The sequence below is a fragment of the Rhipicephalus sanguineus genome, chromosome 7, assembly GCF_013339695.2.
Source record: "Rhipicephalus sanguineus isolate Rsan-2018 chromosome 7, BIME_Rsan_1.4, whole genome shotgun sequence".
Taxonomy (NCBI): Eukaryota; Metazoa; Arthropoda; class Arachnida; order Ixodida; family Ixodidae; genus Rhipicephalus; species Rhipicephalus sanguineus.
In genome coordinates this window covers 151220096-151231938 of record NC_051182.1, presented here as the reverse complement: position 1 = coordinate 151231938, position 11843 = coordinate 151220096, and the positions used below count along the sequence as shown (strand labels likewise).

The 11843-nt window shown below is 43.4% G+C and overlaps 1 protein-coding gene across 1 annotated transcript in view; it reads left to right on the top strand.

Moving 5' to 3' along the window:
* The window catches only part of LOC119400253 (uncharacterized), a 344569-nt gene that overhangs the window by 60095 nt on the left and 272631 nt on the right, over positions 1-11843 (top strand). The window lies entirely within an intron of this gene.

Sequence of the window (11843 nt, the reverse complement as noted above, 5' to 3'; positions counted from 1 at the left end):
TTGTATAAATTGAGCAGTAGTGTGCGTATCGCGGGCTTACCAGGCATTCTGACTACACAAGGCGTGTAAATGGTAGCTTATGGTATGACGTAAGGTCGGCCTTCACATTACCAAAGAGTCTTTACTTTTATCGAAGCGAAGTGTGAGCAGCGTTCGTTGTCCTATTTCTGCGGAACGAGAAAAGGTAGAGTACAGCTCGTTGAGTCATAGGAGTGCATTTGTAATGTTTATTACACTATTGCAAAATGGATAACTAATACTGTAACCACAATTGATGTTATACAAATACTACCGTGATAATGCGACGTTAGGCCATCGTTGATTTAATACATTATTTACAAACTGTACCGCGTGGTTTCAGGCTGAGAGTCCTTGCAGCGCATTTGTCAGCAACTGTCTGCTACACTAGAATCGTCAACTATAACAACTGATAAACCTTTCTCCTATTTCATCCTCGCAAAGTGTCTTACAACATTTCGAATGTCTATTCTCGCCGTTCCTGGTTCAGTGTAGACTGTGACTTACGTTCGGCACATACCCCCATACCTCAGACCATGGTATGTGGATATGCCCCACAAGTGACTGTGGGAAAGTGTGTCATGACGTACGCGAAAGGCACGTCACGTCATTTAGGCGAAAGTCTTATACACCTCATCAAACCCGAAATTTCACCGCGTTGTCGGTGTCAACACGAGTGATGCAAAAAGTGATGCAACACGAGTTGCGCACGAATGATGTGACGTCATCACTTCATCGCAGGATGACGTCCCAAATCGCCATAATTTTTTACGTTATCATGAGGTCATCACATGACATTGTCACTTGGTCAAAGGCCGGTCGATCACGGAGGCAGTGAAAAACCAATTTAAGTGCAGAAAGCTTTCGGAGGTGGGCGGGGGAGGATGAATACCCCGATTGAGAAGAAGAAGGTGGAGTTGGCCTTCGAGTCGTCTTGGGCGAATGATTAAGGGATCTTGTGAGTGTTTGATGTCGTGACCTAGGAATCGTGTTATGGGCAGTTCGTCGTACACTTATAGATAGGTAAATAGATTAACAAACGATTGAAACGCTCTATGCTTTCCAATAATAATAATAATAATAATAATAATAATAATAATAATAATAATAATAATAATAATAATAATAATAATAATAATAATAATAATAATAATAATAATAATCAATCAATCAATCAATCATTTATTTAACGTGCCCAGGAACAACCGTAAGGTCTTTGTGCTGGCGCACGCAAAAAAAAAACAATAAAAATAAACAATACAATACAGACAGTTTTCAGAAATAAAAAGAGCAAAAACACGTAGACAAAGAGAAATGAACACAAAAGGGGAGGAGTAAAATGAGACAACACGAGAAATATTGACGGGGAATAAAAATTAGATTGCATATATACAACTATGCGGAAAGACTGAGAAGGGAAAACTTTGTACATTGTGCCACACTATGTCAAAGCAGTGCAAAGCTCGGATAAAAACAATGATTGTGGGCTATGAAAAACGTCAAGATCAAGAAAATTAACAATATAGAGACTTTGTATTTTGTGGACGGTAGAGTGTTGGAAGAAGCAGGCGGGTACATGAAACGATCTGTTCTCTCTGGTTAACTTACGCGGAATTCGGAAATTTACACAATTGAGAAGTACAGGGCAGGATATGACACCGTGGACTAGCTTGTAAAGAAATAAGAGATCAGAGCGATTTCGTCGGCAGTGAAGTGATGGCAGTGATAATAATTCAGCAGTATTTGAACGAGATCCAGAGTCATTTTTAGCAAAGCGATGGTTATATATGCTGAGGAATTTTTTCTGAACTCGTTCAATGGTGTTACCGCTGGATTGAGCAATGCCATTCCATATCACGGACGCATACTCAAGTTGCGGAAGACATATTGCCGTGTACAATTTGTGTAGGGCCATGGGAGACCTGAATTCTCGAGATATTCTACAAACACATCCGAGAGAACGAAGGCCCCGCATAGCAGCACGCTTAACGTGAGAAGAAAAGTTTAACGCGCTGTCAACAACAACACCAAGGTCACTGATTTCATAAACCTTGCATAACGGCACAGAATTGACAGAGTATTGAAATGACACGCTAGATGTTTTGCGAGTGATAGACATGAATTTTGTCTTCGAGGTATTCAGAGAAAGGTTATTACCGTTGCACCATTCGGAAAAAGAGCGCAAGTCTGACTGCAGCAAGCGACAGTCGTTAACTGAATGAATTTCCTTAAAAATCTTGATGTCATCGGCATACAAGAGGAAATAAGAATTACGAATGGCAAAAGAAACATCATTAACGTAAATTAAAAATAGGAGTGGGCCTAATACCGACCCTTGAGGGACCCCACTAGTCACTTTGTACAAAGAAGAGGTTTGGCCATTTACGGCTACATAACAATATCTATTGAGCAGATAGCTAATAATAATAGCTAATAATAATAATAATAATAATAATAATAATAATAATAATAATAATAATAATAATAATAATAATAATAATAATAAATTGGGTGACCTTTAAGCTTCGCCTTTAAGACTCGAACGCGATTTCGGCACAAACGCGCGCACACACACACACACACACACACACACACACACACACACACACACACACACACACACACACACACACACACACACACACACACACACACACACATATGAAAAGATTGATTTTTAGGACAAACTGCACATGATGCACCGCGAGTAAATGTATCATGACATATACGTAGCTACGCTGGCCCGTGTCTTTCCCTATAATGCTATGGCTGTGCTAACTTATACATGTTTTCATTGGAGCGATTAGCCTACTGTTCGCACTAAGAAGCCAACATGGAAGATTTTACATTGGTGCTACTAAGAGCACATTTTGTTCACTGACATCTGTAGCTGGAAGTCTCTTCAACTGCCACAAATATACTGTCTGGTTGCGAATACGCAAGCTTTGTGCCAAAATGCAGCTTCCTTGGAAACAGATATCATGAGAAGAATATCCATCACATGAACCGTAATACGGCTTGTCACGTAAACTTTCTCCCCACTGACCATTTGTTTTCACATTAGAATTTATGTAGACTTTCAAAAATGCAAACGCCGCTACGGTATGTGTGGTTCCTAATTATATATTTGCTCTGGCATGCAGAACCCCATACCTTCTTTTTACCAGCAACGAGATGCTTCACGTCATATGTATGTGGTGACATTCCAGGGCGCTAACTTGATGGAAGCAACAGCCCTGTGCAGCTCGAGTCATTCACCATTGAAGAAGATGAACTTGTTTCTGCCCTGGCAACGCTGGCATGCCCTGTGCTGAGAATTCGACATTCCACCAAAGACGCAAAAAGCCTTTGATGTATTATGCCGCACGGTTAGTGTTTGCAGCGGTGAGCGGACAACTCTCCTTCTGCGTGTGCACACACGTTACTGTAATAAAGAAATATAAAGCATTTCTTTTCGTTTAAATGTTGTCCACATTTTGTGTTACAAGCACCCAAACGGAGCTCTGCCAAGGAGCTCAGACCGTGTGTTCAGCGTCTGAAAAGCATGTTCGACATAAATATTCATTCCCACTAGCAGTAACTACAGATGTATGGGAGTAACGAGAACCATGAGCAGTTGTTCCTCAGAGAGTAACTGCAAAAACGTGAGAGTAATGGCAAACTAACATTTGGTCCTTCAGGAGCAACAGGTAAGGGTAACATTTCATCCTTGGGGAGGAGCGCTGGGGCCTAACCGTTCATCTTCCAAGAGAGTGACCGCTAGGGGACTAACAGTTCGTCCCCTTGCCGTTGCTCCCTCAGAGGGAGCAATGGGAGTGGCGACGCAGTTGCTCCCTCAGAGGAGGAAACCCTACCACGCCGTTGCTCTCCTTTGGCTTAGAGTGTAACAACTAGTCACATGACTAAAATCACGCAGCAGGTAGTCATGGGACTATCAATCACGTAAGAGCTAGTCACGTGACTAAGATCACGAAACATCACGCCACAGCTAGTGTCGTGGCATGTTCTCGCCAAAAACCACGTAACAGCTAGTCACGGAACTAAAATCACAACGCCGCGTAAGCCTTAACAGCTGGTCATGTGACGTGTTCCCGCCAAAACCACGTAAAGCGTGCGTAGTGTGGGAACTGGCCGAAAGAGGAAAACAATAGCCAAGTCCAGCCACACCTAATACTGCTAGCAAAAGGTGAGCATCTCCAGCAAGACCTTGGTATTTCTAGTAAAAACTTAGAAGAAGCTTGGTCGAACACTAGATCCGCCGTTGGTTGAAGCCTTGCGCCACCAGAACAAGCTGCACACATTTTTTTTCACTTCCTAAAAAAATCTGCTACTGAAACATGAATTTGCTTCTCACAGGATATATCGTATTATGGTACCTTAAACTTGCGTCGCTTTTGAGTCGGCTTTCCTCTAACTTATTTGTCGCATTCCTTCTAGACATCCCTCAGCGCCCCGAAATTTTCGTAGTTCGTAAAAGATACACATACACGCACGTTCAAAAGCACATACAAGAGCGTGCAAGCAGAGAACATGAAAACTGCTCTTCCTCTCTTCGAAATAAAATGTTGGCTAAGTCCCGGTAGCCAAGAATACGCAATGTGGCATCTGCGCGAAGTGTTGGAGTTCAATTAAGTGATCTGCAAACTCTGAAGCATGCACCCTGGTAATACGGAAGGCCTGATAGAAACATACTAGGCGTTCTTTACGGCGCATGCTGACAGATTCACTCCAAAGTATGTCGTCGTTGCTTATGTTTCGACAAAATTGTCAGTGGGAAGTGTAGTCAAACAAGGGTTTCATGTAGTCCATACGGAGGCAGCAAGCTCAAGGTTGCTACAACATCATTTGCTACAGCTTATGTGCTTCGTTTTTATCGGCCTGATAAGTGGCTCTTAACTATATCCCTGATGAAAATTTCCGAACTCCATTCCAATCATTCCAAATGTTACGGCAAGATTATTGCGGAGATATATGCCAACTATTAGGCACATCTATGGACGTTATATAGATTCCGTATAAACACATGAAATTATTGGAGTAGCACACAGAATGTTTAAATGGGGATGATTAGTGCCGGAAAGAGGCAGCTTCTGTAATAATCCTGCCAGACTAGCCCTAAGGCAAGGACGAATAGTCATTTCTTACAATGTATGCTGAGACGGCCGAATCAACTGAACCTTGTTTTACAGTGCAAGGTGGCGCAGGCTATAGTGTCGGTAAATACTTATAAGGAAAACAGCGCGTAAAGACCGAGTTAAGGAAGGACAAGTGCTCAGCAATGTTTACCGACTACCAATTTCTTTATCAAGAAAGGAATACAAGTATGTACTACTTCGGCAACCAGGAAACGCCACCGCGCAGGACCAAAGGCACAGAAAAATTCCGTATCGACAAATATTAAAAGTTTCGCAAATTTTTTCGCCCGCACGTAACTGACGTAACATATATGCCTACTGCATGTATGACATCATATTGTGGAAGGCCCGCAGTTAATTTCCCCACCGATGTATAAATTTCAAGGACCTAATTATTAGACGTGGCTTGATCTTTTTCTCCTGTCTCAGTTCTCTGGTATACTGAAGTGCTCGTAGTTATTATTTTTTTTTCTTAAGGCAAAAGCCTTTGATGCTTCATCAAACGGAAAAATTGACCGTCGGTGTCGGCGTCAGCACGAGTGATGCAAAGATCATCATAAAGTGATCACATCAAATATGACGTTATAATGACGTCACAGATCGCCAAAATTTTGACGCCATCATGACTTCACTATGGGTTCGCATAACATGACGTCACATGATGAAGTCATCACATGACATCGCTGCTCGGTCAAAGGTGGGTCGATCATGGAGGCTGTGCAAAACCACGTGAGGGGCAGAAAGCTTGTAATGTCTTCTATCCAGGAAGCACCACAAAACCACGTAAGGCACAAAAAACTTTCGGAGGGGGGCCGGGCAGGATCAATACATCGAATGAGAAGAAAAAAAAATCACAGCATATACACGGGGTGAATGATGATGAGTGGGGCGAAGCTACGGAGGGAATCATCTGTAAACCGTGAAACTCTTCCGTGAAATGCGCCCAGTACATAATATAAAGAGTGTGAAACATCGTGTGTATATTAAACATCAAACTTTTATTGTACTGTTGGTTTACGTGGTCCCTTCATTATCACTTGTGATCGGTGAAATGCAAGGAAGAAGTCCGCTCCCGAGCGAAAGAGCGCCAAGAGCGACCGCATTCCCCGCTCGCCCTGTGCGAATTAAAGGCAAGGCTAGAGGGAAGACAGGACGCGCGTTCCACGACGCGAGGTCGGTAGCATGCCCAACGAAAGCCAACGGAACGCGATCGTGCAAGTGCTCCGGCTTCGCATCGCCTCATGGTTCCATTTAGCGTCCCAAAACCAAACATATTGCTCAAGGTGTGCCTTGCATTTTTCGTAGAAATAATTTCTTTATCATGTACATTAAGACGAAAAGTTGAAAGCTCACTAGAGTGTATCGCCCGCAAAGTATGTCTTTTAGTGTGATTTAACTCTCGTACGGCAGGGTCCTCGCGCCGTTGCCGGTCCACCTCGCCCGTTGACGATCGGGCGAGGTGGCTAAATACAACTACTACTACTACACTTTAAGAAAAACATCTGGCGTTCTTTCGTTCTGCTTTTACAAAACATCTGGCGTCTTTCGTTGGTTTATTTCATCAATCAACGGCGTTTTGAACAAAATTTTTATGGTTTAATCACGCACAGGAGAAATCTCACCAGGCACTACCTTGGAGGTAAACAATGGCTGCTAATGGCAATGAGAGACAGAAGAAGTCGGCTTTTAGCTAACACTTACACTTCTACTTCTACTAACGTTTCCTACTGGAACATGCCAATGGCTGCTAATGGGGAATGAGAGACAGAAGAATTCGGCTTTTAGTTAACGCGCACGCTGCGAATTTTTTATTGTTCAACAACGCACAGGAGAAATCTCCCACCGGCACCACCTTGGAGGTCAAAGCGTAAGACTTGTGACTCACTACTACGATCACGACGACTACGAGGGACGAACGGGTGCCGCCTTAAGGAGCTTCGCCCCTAAAACAACTTGGCTTTGGCCTTCGACTCTTATTAGGGGAAGGCATAAGGGACCCTGGGAGTTTTTTAACAGCGCAGCTTTTTAAGCTCTCGGTAGCTTGTGCGCCGTCGTAAAAAACTATCATCATCATGAACCGGCACGCGCTCATATCATTCCCTGTACAGTGAAGCTGTTTAAGCTATCGGTAAGTTGTGCTCCGTCGTGCAAAAATTCTCAGGTGGATATGCGCCACAGGAACTGGGTAAGGCCCACTACTGTGTACAGCAGGTGCGAGTGTCAAACGAAACCGTAAAAAAAGAGAGAAAGATATATATAGAATAGAGAGATATGAAGAGAATAAACGCATAAAAAGATAAAAAGACAGAAAAACGTAGACAGAGAAAAAAAGAGAAAAAGATAGAGACAGAGAGAAAGCAAGCGATAGAAAGAAAGAGAAAAAGGAAAATAGAGAGAAATTAAGAGAATAAACACCTAAAAAGACAAAACGTCAGAAAAACATAGAGAGAAAAAGAGAAAGAAACAAAGAAAGGGAGTGAAAGAAACAGAGAGTAAGAAAAAGGTAGAAAGACGGATGAAACAACAGATAGAGAGAGATAGAGAAATAGAAAGAAACAAAAAGAGAGAAAAAGGTAGAAATGCAGATGAAATGATAAATAGAGAGAGAGAGAGAAGGAAAGAAATAGAAAGAAACAGAGATAGAAAAAGGTAGAAATACAGAGGAAACGATGAATAGAGAGACAAAGAAATAAATAGAAACAGATAGAAAAAGGAGCTAAATGAAACAAAGAAAGAGAAAGAGATGGAAAAAGAAAGGGAAAAATAAAGAGAAACAAGGAAAGCCGCCCAGCTCCTCTCTTCCTTCAGGCTTAGTGCGACTAGTGCGAAGCTGCCATGATTTTTTTTTTTCTATACAGAAATATCCTTCAACGTATGCGGTCGCTGAGAATGGAAACAATCGCTTCTTTTGTTCTTAGGACGTTCTGTGCTTGTATACGACGCCCTTCAGATATGTTAAGAGGAAGTTCTAGGTAGTCGTTCGTGTCTGTCCATATTATATTTTTGAAGACAATGATTTTCTGGACCATTTACACGCAGTTTGTGCAACACGATATAATGTTCACGATAATTGCTGAACGAGTTTAACTACCCCATTTCCTCGTGTATTGCGAGCACGGTCTGTCGTTTTCTAACTATTAGATGACCTTGGCTATCGTTGTAATTACAGTGGCTAATGTGTAGGCTCCTGTCGACTAATATCGATTATGTGTCTATCCGCCGTTGTAAGAGCCAGATTGCCTTCAATGAATCCCGTCAGCCGCGGTGGTATAGTGGTTACTGTTTTCGGCTACGGACCCGAAGGTCGAGGAGGTCGCATTTCGAATGAGGCAAAGTAGTAGAGGTGCGTGTACCGTGCGATGTCAGTGCACGTTAAACAACACCAGATGGTCGAAATTTCTGGAGCATCCCAGTACACCGTGCCGCATAATAATGTCGCGCTGTTGGCACGTTAAACCCCTGATATTATTATGATTACTCAATGAATCACAACACGTTACGGTGTTGTCTTTCCTTTTTTTGCTCTTTTTCCCGCACTAAAAGCTGACATCACCTTGTGCGGCGTGTTACGTAAACAAGAACAGGACCACACTAACGTTGTCACCCGTCATCCTGTTTGTGTCAACCCGTTTTTAACTACGCTGACAACCTTGCGCAACACTGTTGTCACGTTCTGTTTTCAGCGTCAAGCATCGCCACGCAATATTGCGGAGTGCTGAAAGGAGGGAGTTCCCAAGTTTCCCTCGTTCCGAATTCACGGCCCCTCTGGCAGCATGGCGCAAATAGATTCCGGAAGCAAACGTTTTGACGGGAGGGGGTTTCCCTCCTAAAAAGCACGTGCTAACAATACGCATCCGCCACATTTTTCACAAAGCAAGCCTGTTTCGAAGCAAACACTGTTGTATTGTTGAAAACAAAAACCTTCTAAAACGACACGAGGGTAATACCGCGAACTTTGCTATGGCTAGTACTGTGCATCTCTCCTAAAGCTGGATCCACGTGGAAGCTGAGTTTCTGTCAGAAAAGCTTTACGCAGCTCAAAGATTCAATGATTCATCAGTAACATTAACCGTTAAGACAACTACTTTACGAATCCGGAATTAAAAAGTGACGTTCTTTCGTCACGCGCTTGCACATCAACGCCAATCGACAAGAACTTCAAGGTCCAGGTGCGAAGTTGCCAGACGAACCTTTTCTACAATTCATTATTAAAAAGACAGCATCTGAATGGGACCACTTGCCTGCCTCCGTCGCCAACAACCCAGGCCATTCATCCTTTCAAGCTGACTTGCATAACATTGCATAATGTACCTGTATTAACCAGTCCTCTCTGCAACGCCGTTCTGCAATGAGATGCTGTTCAATAATTTGTCACGTGATTTAGTAATTTTTTCACGTGGTTTAATAATAATATTTTTTTACGAATTGTTTCTTATGTTTAAAAGTTGTATTTCTGCTTCGTTCATCTCTTTTGTGTGTAGCGCTCATACTAGGATTGCTTGACTAGGATATGGCGATGGCTTATTTTCTGTACTTCCTGTGATGTTGAATATGGTATACGGACATGCGTGTATAATTTCTCTCCTTGTTGCATGCCTTGTAGAGAGGGCCTGAATGTTCGTCAAGTGGAAGATACCACTTTCTGTTCGGGCCTTCCTCCATTCTTTTGGAAGTTAAGATTGAAATTTAAATTATGCATAGTTCCTTTGCACTCGTATCCTGTGCGAAAATGATGCCGAATTGACACGAGACCGCTGGCCATGGTATTCACAAAATATTCTTGCGCGAACGAAGTTCGCAAGTACAAAAAAATTGGCTGCCATACCCCCTGCGAATGTGAATGTCCAGCGTAGCTGCGTCAAACACCCCACATGCTGATGGGAGGGGGGGGGGTACGTTTTATTTTTACTTTAGAGTAATGGCAGCGATAATCGCTTTGTGGTCGCTGTGGTTGACCGTGATTGGTTTCGTGACTATTTTCAGCAACAGGAATTTGTTCCTTTCGTCCAGCATTACATTCACGCTGTTCTATTGGTGTCCATGGAGCCATGGCAGTCATGGAGTCATGGAGCCAGTCAGACTGCCATGCATCCATGGCAGTCTTAGAATTACCAATGAGTTACTAGACGGGTCCCCCTCTTATATATGAAAGCGGGAAACACACACGGGGAGAAGGAAGCGCCGTTTGACGTCATTCGAGGCTCTCGTGTGAAGTGCAATGCAGCTTCAAGCTAATCTTTACCGGGAACGCGTGGGAGGGTGTCACCATTGTTCACAGGCGCCTTATCATCCATCATGCGGTTTTGATTCTTGTCTCGTAGTTTTCTTTATGGAAACGAATACTGAGCTCTATGCTGTACGCCTGATTGCAAAGAAAGATATGCAGTTTACCTTTAATTGTTAAAGGGCCCTTAAACCACCCAGAGGTTGAAATTTAGTTGTGGCATTGCAGTTGTGCGCGAGTCTAGAACGAACGCTAGCGGAGTTACACGCGTTTGCTCCTTTCGCTCTTTCCTTCGCTACGCCGAGTTCATCGGCTGTTCTGTCCACCTCTCCGAATGCCCTTCCTCGGCGTCCGAGGTGAAAACGCAAGGAGCACGCGCACCTGCTCACACACAACGTGTTGTAGGTCTTCCGGGGAGTTGCATGGAATGCATGTTGGCGAGTCAGACAGTTTAATCTTGCTCTTAAATTCGGGAGATGACAAACCTTCCGGTCTCGTTCCATACCTTTAAAATGTTGACGCCAAGGAAGGACTTGCAGAGAGCCCAGAATGCAGCAATAGCAGCATCTGTCTGCCACAACTACAACTATGATGAAAACGAAAACTTGGCTTGACTACGGCGGTATTACAGAACAAAGGCATGACGGTGGTATACGCGACGGCTTCTCCATTTAAGGTTTTGAATTCATTAGCGGCTGTGTCTGAAATTTTCCTTTTCTCCTAATATGTTTGTTTTTGGGGGGGGGGGTTGCGTGATAAAACTTATATATGAGAACGAGGCACGCCGTAGTGGAGGGCTCCAAAAATTTTGACCATCTCGTGTTCTTTACCGTGCACTAACATCGCATAGACACGGGCCTCTGCTATTTCGCCTCCACCGAAATTCGACCACTGCGGCTGGGATCGAACCCGCGACCTTCGGTTCAGCAGCCGAGCACCCTAACCCCTGCAGTACCACGGCGAAACAAAATGTATACCGACAACTTCCATAGCTAAATCAACGTGATAGTTAGGAAAAAGATGTGCTTCCCCAGGACAGACACAACGAAAGCCGAACAAGCTGTGCTTAAAACGTGTTGATTATGTGAGAAACGCATTAACAATTATGCAATAGCGCGCGGACATTTGAAATAATCATACAGTCCGCATATCTATTCACGCGAGCGAAATATTTCGTAATTGGCTGAAGACTTGTTAGTCGTTAAAATTGCATCCTGCTGAAATATTATTGAACCTGCACAGATTCAGCTGCGCACTAGTGATTGCGGAAGGCTAATCACTGAGCCTTTGCGAAAAGGCGCCCTCATTTGGAGACGAGACTTACTTTTGACATATATTTGCATTAGGGCCAGGGAAGAGACCGCAAGCACTGAGGTAATGTAAAATTAGACCTTTTTGTCTCAGTTTCCTTTAGATCGCTTCTGGGTGAACTATTTTGCTGCGCACCTTCGCTTTGTGGAAGGCAG